The sequence below is a fragment of the Gossypium arboreum genome, chromosome 13, assembly GCF_025698485.1.
Source record: "Gossypium arboreum isolate Shixiya-1 chromosome 13, ASM2569848v2, whole genome shotgun sequence".
Lineage (NCBI taxonomy): Eukaryota > Viridiplantae > Streptophyta > Magnoliopsida > Malvales > Malvaceae > Gossypium > Gossypium arboreum.
The window spans coordinates 79,712,518-79,726,435 of NC_069082.1; positions in this window are offsets into that span (position 1 = coordinate 79,712,518).

The following is a 13,918-nucleotide window of genomic DNA, read 5'->3' on the forward strand; positions in this document are numbered from 1 at the left end:
ACCCGTGTAATCTCACAATCGAGAAACATACAATTCAGCTAGTTTATCCAATGAAAAATCCGTGCGTCGGGGATAAAGTGAGCCGACTTAGTCGATCTATCAACAACAACCCAAATCGCATCTTTCTTACTTGCCGATCACGGCAACCCGGATACAAAATCCATCGTGACTCGATCCCATTTCCATTCGGTATCATGATCGGTGAAGTAAACCCGTAGGCACTTGATGTTCGCCTTCACTTGCGACATATTAAACACCTCGAAACAAAATCGAAATGTCTCATTTCATACCATGCCACCAAAAGCGGCGTCTCGGATCGTTGTACATTTTCGTACTCCCGGGTGAATTGACATTCGGATACAATGAGCTTCGTTCGAATCATCGAAATAAGTTCGAATTTCTTGGAACACACAAACGACTTCGAACCTCAAACAATCGTCATCATCAATTTGAAACTCGATTCCATATTCAAACACATTTAGCCGTCTTGCGACCAATTCATCATCGACTTTACGAGCTTCACGAATTTGATGAATCAACAATGGTTTGGCCTTTAATTACGCTACTAACACATTGTCGGATAGAAACGAGACAAGTGTACATTCATCGCTCGTAAAGCAAATAGTGATTTACGACTTAAAGCATCCGCAAACACATTAGCCTTTCCCGGGTGATAGTCAATGACAAGCTCATAATCTTTTAACAACTCGAGCCAACGTCTTTGTCGCAGATTCAAGTCTCTTTGAGTCATCAAATATTTGAGACTTTTGTGATCCGAATATACATGGCACTTCTCACCAAATAAGTAATGTCGCCATATTTTCAAAGCGAACACGATGGCAGCTAGTTCGAGATCATGGGTCGGATAATTTTTCTCATGTGGCTTCAGTTGTCTCGGCGCATAAGCTACAACTCGACCCTCTTGCATCAATCGCAACCCAACCCAAGTAGGGATGCATCACTATAAATGACAAACTCTTTGCACGATTCGGTGCACTAGTACTAGAGCTTGATCAAATAAGTTTTCATTGATCGAAACTTTTCGACACTTTTACGTCCATTCAAACTTAACATCTTTCAAGTAGTTTCGTTATTGGTGTGGCTATCATCGAGAAACCCTTTACAAAGCGCTGTAATGTAAGCAAGCCCCAAAAAGCTCGAACTTCAATAATATTTCTCGAGGCTTCGGTTAAGTATGACTGAAATTTTGCTCGGATCAACTCGAATACCGTCTGAGATACCACATGTCCCAAGAAGCTAACCTCTCTTAACGAACTCACACTTCTTGAACTTAGCATACAACCGCTTATCCCGTAAAATTTGCAACACTAATCCCGGTGTTCAAGATGATCGGTTTCATTTCTCGAATAGACCAAAATATCATCGATAAACACAACTACAAACCGATCTAAATCTGATGCGAAGATCTGATTCATCGATCCATAAATACCATGAGGGCATTAGTGAGCCCAAACGGCATCACTAAGAATTCGTAGTGACCGTATCTCGTTACGAAAGCATTTTGGGTATGTCCGGATCTCGAATTCATGGCTGATAATAACCCGATCTCAAATCTATCTTTGAAAACACCGAGGCTCCTTTAGTTGATCAAACAAATCATCAATACACGTAGCGGATATTTATTCTTTATTGTCACTTTATTCACCGACGATAGTCAATGCACAACCTCATGGTTCCGTCCTTCTTTTCACAAACAATCTTGGTGCACCCCAAGGTGAGAAACTTGGTCGGCGAAACCTCTATCCGTCAACTCTTGCAACCGAGCTTTCAGCTCTTTTAACTTGGTTGGTGCCATACGATACGGAGCTATCGAAATCGGTGTAGTCCCAGGTACAAGCTCAATACCAAACTCTACCTCCCGAATAGGTGGTAAACCCGGTAATTCTTCGGGAAAAACATCCGGGTATTCACAAACCACCGGCACAGATTCAGGTTTCTTTTCTAACTCTTTGTCATCAAGTACATACGCAAGGTATGCTTCACACCCCTTTCTTACATATTTATGAGCCAACATTGATGATATTACGGTGGCAACCCATTCAAGTCCGTAGACTCAACTCGGATTATCTCGTTATTTACACACCTCAAATCAATGGTTTTCTTTTGCAATTTACAATTGCATCATGTCTGATCAACCAATCCATACCGAGGATAACATCAAATTCATCAAGCGGTAAAAGCATCAAATCACCAAAAAGCAGAACCTCGGATTACTAGGGGACATTTCTTACACACTTTGTCAACAAGTACATAACGACCCAAGGGATTCGACACTCGAATTACGAACTCAGTAGACTCAACAAGTAAAGTCTTACTGGATGCTAAGGTTTCACATATATAAGAATGAGTAGAACCAGGGTCAATCAAAGCAATCACATTAGTATCAAAGAGAGTAAAAGTATCGGTAATAACATCTGGCGAGGAAGCATCCTCGCGTGCGCGTATAGCATAAGCCCTAGCAGGAGCAAGAGCCTCAGATCTGGTTGTAGCGTCTCTAGATCCTCTCTAACCACCACTAGGATTTCCCGTGTTTCTAGATGGTCTACCTCGAGCAATGGTAGCACCTGGTTTCCCACTTTGATTTACATTCTGTTCAGATAATCTCGGGCAATCTTTAATAAAGTGGTCAGCTGATCCGCACTTGTAACAGGAGCGGTCATGGAATCTACAACTCCCCGAATGCCATTTACCACAATACTGGCACTCTGTTCTGTCTCGACGTTCATTTCCAACACTGGCGACCGAAGTGACTCGTGTACCCACAGGGGGTCGATCACGATCTCGTCTAGAAAAGCCCGAAGTGTCTCTAGATCGGCCTAAATCATCTCTAAATTTCTTCGATGACTGTTGAAAGGGCTTTCCCGAAGATCTCTTACGAAACTCCTTTGCTCCCATATCAGCTTTTCTTTTCTCCTTACTGAGCTCCTCGACTTTGCAAGCTCGCTCGACAAGTACCACAAATTCTCGGATTTCTAAAATGCCAACATACAGCTTTATATCTTCGTTCAGTCCATCCTCGAAATGTTTACACATCACACCTTCTGAAGAAATGCATTCTCGAGCGTACCGGCTAAGTCTTACAAACTTTCGTTCATAATCAGTAACCGACATGGAACCTTGTTTAAGTTCAAGAAATTCCTTCCGTTTTGATCAATGAATCTCTAAGCGATATACTTTTTGAAACTTCGGTTTGGAAAAACTCCCAAGTTACTTGCTCTCTGGGCATAGCAAAATCAACGTATTCCACCAATAGTAGGCGAATCACGTAGCAAGGAGATAGTACACATTAGGCACTCATCGGTGTGCAAGATAGCTCATCGAGTACCGAATAGTGTTGTCCAACCAAAATTCAGCTTTCTCGGCATCATCATTGTCCGTAGCTTTAAATTCAGAGCCCGTGTTTTGATTACATCAAGCTGGGGCTTATTTGACCTTATTTGGTCGATTCTGGGAGGTATTGTAGGTCTTGAGGTTGTATTAGTCGGGAATGGAGGTTGTGGAACAGTAGTATTAGTTCGAATGTATTGGTTGAACCCATCATTCATCACGCTATAAAAAGCTTGTTTAGCTTCATCATTCGATTACTAGCAATTGTTGAGAGTCATGGCCTTTGTCCCTTGTCTTGGGAGCAGCGCTACACTCTCAAGATCATCACTCTGTTCGGTTGGGATCGTGATCCATTTCTATAAGGAAACACATTTTAACTGTCAGAAATCACCACACTATCAAATAAACACATAATGGCATGTGTAGCTAGACCCAAACGTATTACGGTAGTCCTAGAATCGACTAAACCGTAGCTCTGATACCAATAAAATTGTAACACCCCGTACCCGAGACCGTTACCGGAGTCGGACACAAGGTGTTAACGGACTTAATTCACTTATTTGCACAGTCCATTTTAAAATTTCCAGACAAGCTGGCAAACTGCGTCACTGTTACCTTAAAAATCATATCTCAAGTTCCAAAACTCGAAAACTGGTTCCGTAAATTTTTCCTGAAACTAGACTCATATGTCCATCTACATTTTTTTTTTGTAGAATTTTTGATCAAGCCAATTAGTACAGTTTATTAGTTAAAGTCTCCCCTGTTACAGGGTTCGTCTACTCTGACCTTAATGTATTACGACTTAGATATATTCCTGTACAGGGTTTCAATACTTATGCCGTTTATTTCTAAAGAAACTAGACTCGAAAAGGAATCTGTACATATAGGGCATGACTTCTAATTATTTCTGGTTAATTTATATTTAATTTCCAAAGTCAGAACAGGGGATCCAGAAATCGCTCTGGTCCTATTTCACGAAAACTTAAACATCCCTTAAAATACGGCTCATATGATCGTTTCGTTTCTTCCATATGAAAATAGACTCATCAAGGTTCGATTACATAATTTATTCGCTATTTAATTCCATTCCTACTATTTTTAGTGATTTTTCAAATTCACATCACTGCTGCTGTCAGCATCTATTTTTAAGGTAGACTATACCTATTTCATGATTTTCCATGGATCAACTAGAGTTTTGTCATACATAGCACCAAAATGATCGTGATTAACCATTCCAATGGCTAATCGTTACCAACATTTCCATACCACTCAATGAACAACATACAAAATGATTATAACGCTATGGTCAAAATATATATAAGCCATTTTCGCATGGCTATCCAAATATATACATTACCGAAGGTACTTGACTAACAACAAAAGGCGATCCTATACATGCCATTTTCGAGTTCAACTAAAAGAGTACCAAAAGGGCTTTGATAGTGTGGATGACTTGACTTTGACACTCCGAGTCCGATGGTGACGAACCAAAATCTATAAAAGCAGAGAATCAAAGAAACGGAATAAGCATTTAATGCTTAGTAAGTTTTGAGTAATGAAATCATGCACAATCAAGTATAGCATTCATATGACTAAGCGAATAGTTTCATATACACATATTCTCAAAATCATACCTACTTCACATTTCCAACCCTTATATTCATACATAAGGTATTAACTTGACTAAAGGCGGAAGCTTGTTAATCGATTGAGCGAATATTATTTAAAAGGAATCAATTATTCCAATGCATATACAAAACATACCTCATCGTTGGGATTTTACGAGCGTATTAATTGAAATTTTTACAGCAAGATCACTCATTCCCAAACCAAGTACCTTCGGGATTTAGCCGGATATAGCTACTCGCTCAAATGCCTTTGGGACTTAGCCCGGTTATAGTAACTCGCACAAATGCCTTCGGGACCTAGCTCGGATATAGTAACTCACACAAATGCCTTCGGGACTTAGCCCGGATATAGTAACTCGCACAAATGCCTTCTGGACTTAGCCCGGAATTAGTCACTAGCACAAATGCCTTCGGGACTTAGCCCGGTTATCATCCGGATATTCATGTACATATCAATAAATCATGACGCATCTATATTTCATTTTCATAACTAGAATTCAAACACAAGTCACTTATCAAGCATTACCATTTTCTTACCGTCACAAGTATAAACTAGTCACCTCAATATATAATTCAAGTTGAATCATTATATCTCCGTTTATTTGTTATGCTATATCTCATGACTTAATCAAATCATAAACTAAGTTCCAATACTCGAAAACTTACCTCGGATGCTGTTGAATGACTTCAACGGCTATTCAATTACTTTTTCCTTCCCTTTATCGGATTTAGTTCCCCTTTGCTCTTGAGCTTAATTTAACAAATAAATTGATTTAATCATCTTGAACATCGAGAGAAATTCAAGGTACTTAGTCCATATATATATTGGACATTAGAGTCATATGCATGAAATCCTGAATCAAATTCAACATATTAGCTAATATTCTCCTTTAGCTGATTATCTAAGTCAAGATAGAATCATCAATACGCTTACCTATAGCCGAATGCATGCAACACCAATCTATGTATGCATTCATGTGGTCGAGTATACATATTCTAATATGATATCATTTCCATTTCGTTTAACACTTAACATTTACCACATATCAATTAACCCATTTCTTTACTCATGTGGCCGATTATACTTGGTCATACATACACATGATTAAGTTATTTAACACCTAACTCACATAGTCATAGTGTACAAAATCTTAAGGTCCACATATGAATACCCCAAAGTTCCCATGACTTAACCCCTAACCACATTTTTGCCGAGAATTCCTTGAATTTCTAATAGCATACACACATATAATCAATTAACTTAAGCTACCTTTAAACTTTTACTTATCACCTCATGCCAAACCATCAAATGAACTAATTATAATTACATAGGTACTACCAAAGCCGAAACCTATGCATACTATTATTCCTTATGCCCAAACCAAAGACCACATTCGGCACTTTCATCCACCATTCTACCAAGCATGTAATATTCAAACACAACCAAACTCACATTCGGCCTAGCTCATAACAAGGTAGTCGATTCTTTTCCTTAGTATCTAATGCTCACCTATGATTCTTTTATAGTTCAAACACTCATCTATCATCATTCACCTAACTTTAACATGAAACAACAAAACTCACCATTTCTCATCCAAATAACATGAACAACAACCATTTCTTGAACATTTTCTCATAACCGATTGCTCATGTTACCAACAAGATTCAAAATTTGAACATGGGCTAACAAAGGGGCTTAGTAACTAGCTTAATACATTCAACAATTCCAAAAGCTACCATGAATTACATACCTTATTCAAGACTAGAAGGAGTGGCTGAATATTTTACTTCCCCTTCCCCCTTCTTCTTAGCATTTTCGGCCAAGGATGTTAAAAGATGAACATTTTTTTTTTCTTTGTTTTCTTCCTTCAATTCATGGCAATGGTGGAGCAACCTAGCTAATTTTATTTTTTTTTGTTTCTCCTCCTACTAACCACTATTATTTTATTACCCATGTTCTTTATTTTATTATTCCTAACATAAAACACTAACATAAAATGTTTATAATACATTTTGACCCATAGCATGGCCGGCCACCATCCTATGTTTTGGGTAATTTGACATGCAAGGACAAACATTTTCTAACATGCATCAATAGGCCACTTTAACATTTGCCTAGCACATTTCTAAATTTTCTCACACAAGTCCTATTTGGCAAAATTCACTTACAATTAACAAAATTCAAACATGAAATTTTCACACATGCCTATATACATATAATAAGCATCAAATATAACGGTTAATTATTTTTATGACTCGGTTTTGTGGTCCCGAAACCACCTTCCGACTAGGGTCAATTTAGGGCTGTCACAGATCTGGCATGAGTTACAAGTCTGGTAATGCCCCTTACCTATTCCGGTGACGGTTACGGGATAGGGGTGTTACAATGCCATCATCAGAAATGCCATTAATTTTAAAAGTATCACAGTACTCTAGAAAGTTAGCCAAATGAGTATTTGGATTCTCATCTTGCAAACCATCGAACTGAATAAATTGTTGGATCATCTGAATGGTGTTTGGCTTCAGTTTGAAGTTATTTGCAGCAATAGCAGGTCTCATAATACTCGATTCAGCCCTTGCTAAATGAGGCTTGGTATAGTCGTACATAGAACAAGGAGCAGGATTCTGATTTACAGGATTCGCGGCAACCATAGGAGGTAGTGGATTATTCTGATTTTCAGCCATCTCCTCGGTAATATTGGTATCGTCCTCGTGCTCTTCCTCTATATATTGTAGACTCTACCTTATTTCTCTACAATTTCTACGGGCTGTGATTTCAATTTCACTATCAAATGATAGAGGTCTTGACGGGTTTCTTCTAGTCATAAACTAAAGGAACCTGCCAGGAGCAAACAAAAGAAAAGTTAGCAAGAAAAAATTAAAATAAAAATAAAATGCAATAAAAATAAAAATGGCTAAATTAATAAAAATCAAGCGTTCCTAATATCTTAGTCCTCGGCAACGACGACAAAAACTTGATGGGTCACTAAACTAACTAATATTTCGACTAAGACAAGCGCACCTATCGATTAGTAGTATAGTTATGGTGAGTCGAAAAATCATTTCCATGAGGACTAAAAGTACTAGTAATAACTATCTTTTTTATTATTTAGCCTATAATTAAAAGGATTTGTTTTAACCTAAAATTAAACTAGTTAACTATGAATGCGACAGAGATCAGATTAGGAAAATACTTAAGAAAACCAATGAAAGCGACAGTACCCAGGAAAGAATCCACCTAGACTTCACTTATTATTTTGACTCTGAATCGAACGATTTATTCACATGTCTTGATCCGTAGAAATCCCTAAATTATGTTAATATCTCTTTTGAGACTAAGAACAATTGACTCTAGGTTGATTAATTGAAATCTCTTTCTAATTAAAACTCCTATCGTCGCATTAACTTGACCTATGGATTCCTCTATTAGATTTGACTTTAATCCGGTAGATTTATGTCGTCCTATTTCTAAGATTGCATGCAACTCCGCTTAATTATGCTAGATCTACTCTTAAACAAGGACTTTTGATCTACTGAATAAGCACATCAAACTTGGATTAATATCCTAAAAATATTAAGGCAATGATTAAGAACACATAATTAAGAACAAGAAAAAGTATTTATCATATAATTTAGATAATTAAATAATAAGATCCATTGTAGGTTTCATCCTCCCTAGGTATTTAGGGAGTTTAGTTCATAATGTAATAGGAAAACATCTCAAAAATATGAAAACAACAAAACATAAAGAAACCCAAAAACTTCGAGAGAAATTGAATGGAGATCTTCAGTCTTGAAGGAGGTCCTGCTTCTGAGCTGAATCCATTGGCGTTCTTTGAGTAATTTCTGTGTTCTACTCATGTGTCCCCTTTAGGTCTACTTCTAGTGTGTTTATATAGACTTTAGAATGCTCAGAAACCCTAAAAATTGACCTTTTTTTTGCGTGTTTGGAAAACAGGGAGTGATATAGACATGGGCTACCACATGGGCGTGTGCTCAGCCCGTGTGGAAGTGGTCTTGGCCGTGTGGATCTTTAAATCAGCCCGTTTTGTCTGTTTTGGGCCCGTTTTCTACTCCTTTTGTTCCCCTATGCTCTTCTAAGTATAAAACATGAAATTAAAGGACTAAGAGCATCAAATTTACTAAATTAAGTAATAAATCATCCAAAAACATGCTAAGCATAAGATTAAAATGTGTTACTTTTATGGTTAATCAATAACTCCAAAAAACAAATCAAATGTTAAGTTTTCCAATAGAAAATAATTGTTTTTTTAATGTATTTTTATGTGCTTACTTATTAAACATGCACATGAAATTTAATTTTTATTTTCTATTTTTATAAAAAGAGTTTTATGTTAGCATTTTAGGGTGAGCTTTTCATCGATTACACAAAATATGTTTTATAGAATTAAAGTATTTTCGGATTAAATTTTTTAAGATTAGTGGTTATTCCTTCCAATAATTTTATTTTCAATGTTTAAACTTGAGCTCTTTTTTTCCTAGTGCAATGTGCCTTACCTCCTTCTCAAGATGGTATGACCCAAATGCCTACTACAACTATCATTATGGAAATGTCGACCACTCAACAAAAAATTGCATAGCTTTTGAATACAAAGTGTAATATCTATTGAAAGTTGGACTGATAAACTTTAAACAGGATGGTAAGCTCAATGTGAATGACAAATCCTCTACCTAATCATGTAGGTTCATTAGTTAGCTCAATGTATGATAATGTGAGTTCACCCTTGAAGCGAAATGTGTATGAAATTACTATGTAATAGCTTGCCCGACGTAGACTGTATAGATAATTTTTAGCGTATAGTTGAATAAACCAAGGGTAGTAAATAGATTAGACTAGTGACTAGTTCATTAAATGTTTGGGTGACGTGTTGCAAGGATTCTTTTGTGAGGAACACCTCGCTGGAATTCACCATTTAACAAACTCAAAGGGTTTAACAGACTCTTTTGTGAGACAATCCGTCAACCCTAGATATTTTGGGCGAACTTGTTAGTTTGTGGAGTGATAGAATAGTTTCTCTTGCTTTGGTGAGAAAACGATGACTCGATGAACATAGTTAAAATTTAGTTGAGACCTAGTTGGAATTGGACTAGAATATTGTAGATGACAGTTTGAAGTGTTTAGGTAGCTGAATGACTAGTTTAGTTGGCTTATTTTAGTGTACAAGCACTTTTTTTCATAGTGCAATGTGCCTTACCTCCTTCTCAAGATGGTATGACCCAAATGCCTACTACAACTATCATTATGGAAATGTTGACCACTCAACAAAAAATTGCATAGCTTTTGAATACAAAGTGTAATATCTATTGAAAGTTGGACTGATAAACTTTAATCAGGACGGTAAGCCCAATATGAATGACAATTCTCTACCTAATCATATGGGCTCATTAGTTAATTCAATGTATGATAATATGAATTCACCCTTGAAGGGAAATGTGGATAAAATTACTATGTAACAGCTTGCCCGACGTAGACCGTATAGATACTATTTAGCATATAGTCGAATAAACCAAGGGTAGTAAAAGGATTAGACTAGTGACTGGTTCATTAAATGTTTGGGTGAAGTGTTGTGAGGATTCTTTTGTGAGGAACACCTTGCTAGAATTAGCCATTTGGCGAACTCAAAAGGTTTGACAAACTCTTTTGTGAGAAAATCCATCAACCCCAGATATTTTGGGTGAACCTGTTAGTTTACAGAGTGATAGAATTATTTCTCTTACTTTGGTGAGAAAACAATGACTCGGTGAGCATCGCTAGAATTTAGTTGAAACTTAGTTAGAATTGGACTAGAATATTGTAGATGACAGTTTGAAGTGTTTAGGTAGTTGAATGTCTAGTTTAGTTCGTTTGTTTTAGTGTACAAGCAATATTTACTACTCACTAAGCTGATTAGTGGCAGTGGTTATGTTTGGTAGATGATTAAAAAGCCTATTATCAAGATTACAGGGCTATAATAGGATCTTCTAACCCTTCCACTAAGCTTTGTCCTCAGTGTCTGTGCTATATAAGGATGCTGATAACCGACACGTTTCACCTTTGTTTTTCTCTTAGTTCTTCCCTAAGTCTCTGGAAAGTTTTAAGTTATCTTTGCTAGAAAAGGTGGAGAAGGTATCCACAGCTAGTAAAAGCCATTGATACGTTCCAGCTTACTGGTAATTTCTAGATAGCCCTTAGGTTGTTTTCAAGGTGATTTACGTTCTTGTATTAGTGCATGCATGATTATATTTTAGTAGGAATTGCTCTGATGATTATAATCATTTCCCATTTAGCTCAAAAACCTAGTGAAGGTCTGAACAATCGAGGAAAAAGACCAGTATAGTAGATTTTATTATGAAGTTTTCAGGTGAGTTCTTTCTTACTTCTTTTGAGGTATGAAAATTATATGATAAGTGTGTTGTGCAAAGTAAGTTGTCTTTATTGGAGATGGGTCATTGTGTTGTAAATTGACGTGTGTGCAATAAACCAGTGTTGTATGTGTGAGCATGACTATGGTCGAGGTGAAAATACCCACCTAATGTGCGTGCCCAATACCAGACTTTTTGTGACATGGGAAAAAATGGAAAGAAGTTTTATTTTTGATGCCTCCGGTAGGGCAGCTTTATTGCAAATTGATTGGCAGATCACGACCCGACCTTACAGGAGAACACGAGTTCAATTTAACAAGGAATATGAAAATAAATATAATTATAGCTGATATGAGATTTTGATTTCTGAAATATGGATCCAAGGTTGGCACAAGGTTGGGTCGTAGGTAAACATGCATGATTGAGAGAAGTATGTATGAGTTGGCAGTGTGTGTCCATCGGGAATACCGTGTTATATTGGTAAAGTGTTGTCGTTAGAGAACTGTACTGACAACTTGGTGTAATGTGTCTATAAGATTGAGTCTTAGAAATGTGTTTATTGTTGGGTTTATTATCGATGTCCTGATAATCAATTTGTGTTTATTTGGAACTCACTAAGTTTAATTGAACTTACTCTGTTACTATTCTTTCTCGAGAGTGTAATTAGTATAAGAAGATCAATAGAAGGGGATTACGCCAAAGCTGCATCTGTGAGTGGGCTGCTTGTCTATTTTTGTATCATACATGATTATTTGGTGGATAGCATATACATACGCTTTGTATCAACTTTTTATTTTACCTCGTAATTGTATTGTTTCATTTTAAAAGAGAATTTACCCCCTTATTATAAAAATGTATGCCAAGCTTCCTTGATTTGGATTTTATGAACTCCTTTAATTGTATTTGCCATTAATGGCAATGGATGATTAATAGGCTACCTTTTATAACCCTTATTCTTTTTCTCCTTTAAAGATGCGTTACGGATTTAAAGAAAAGAATTATGCTTTGTAATAAAAAAGGGGAACCTTCATAACTGTTTCTCAAATATTTAAATAAAACCAAAGAATTTTGAATCCATTAGTAACACCCCAGTTCGTTGAGGTGCATGTCTGGCTTAATGATGTATGCCAAGTTTTCCTGACGGGCTAAGAGGTGTTACATGCTGCTCTACTAGGTCGCATTTTCACTATTTTGAGAGAAGTGTTTATTGAAGCTATTCCTTTGAGATTTACCTTTAGAGGAGATTTGAATAAGGCATGAAGGTAGCACATAAGGGCAATAGGGAAGAATTGCAAAAGTTGTTAGATTCTTTTTGGTTTGAAATGAGAGAAGATGGTACTTACAATACGATAAATGTAATAAGGGGAGGACTAATTCCAAAGAAGTCTATAACCATCCTTTATGGGAAAAAGAAACTGATTATAGATGAAGTGGAAATTAAGGTTGTAGTTATCATAAAGGTGCCTAATCCTTTTACATTTAAAGATGATAAAGTTGTACCATGGATGTAACACCCCGAACCCGAGACCGTCGCCGGAGTCGAACACGAGGTGTTAACAGACTTCAAACCACTTATTGAGAATTTCCCACACAAGCTGCCAATCTGTGTACTAGTCGCTTCAAAAATCATAACTTGAGTCTTACAACTCGAAAATCAGTTTCGTAATTTTTCCCTCAAATTAGACTCATATGTCCATCTACAGATTTTTTTCTAGAATTTTTGGTCAAGCCAATTAGTACAGTTTATTAGTTAAAGTCTCCCCTATTGCAGGGATCGACTACACTGACCTTTGTGCGTTACGAATTGGATATCTCCCTGTACAGAGCTTAAATACTGATGCCGTTTGTTTCTATAGAAACTAGACTCAGAGAGGAATCTCCAAATATATGGCATAACTCCTAATTATCCCTGGTTAATTTACAATTATTTTCCAAAGTCGGAATAGGGGATCCAGAAACCGTTCTGGCCCTGTTTCACGAGAACTTTAATATCTCTTAAAATACAGCTCATATGGTCGTTTCGTTTCATCCATATGAAAATAGACCCATCAAGCTTCGAGAACATAATTATTTTAGCTATTAATTCCACTTCTACTATTTTTAGTGATTTTTCGATCTCATATCACTGCTGCTGTCTGCAACAGTTACTGCAGTAGACTATGCCAATTTCATGAATCCTTCCTTAGCCTTACTAATCATCCATCATACGTGACACAAATTATGGCCACCTTATCAAAATTAAGGTTTCTAAGACTCGTGGCTATAGATTCTAGCATCCCACTCAAACGACCACATAGGCCATTTTCACATGGCTTAAAGTTTACAACCCAAAATTTAACAAAACAAAATAGCCCATACATGCCAAATGTTCTCCTAAGTCGACTAAGAAGACAATACCAAAAGTTGCTCGCCGGTGTGATGACTTCGTTGTGATTCTGAACACCCAAAAGGAGACGAGTCCAAGAAACCTAAAATGGGTGACAAGAAAACACCGAGTGAGTTTATAACTCGATGAAGTCATAAGCATTCCACAACCATCCATTAATAACATTATCATAAAATGAAATAATGAAACAAGG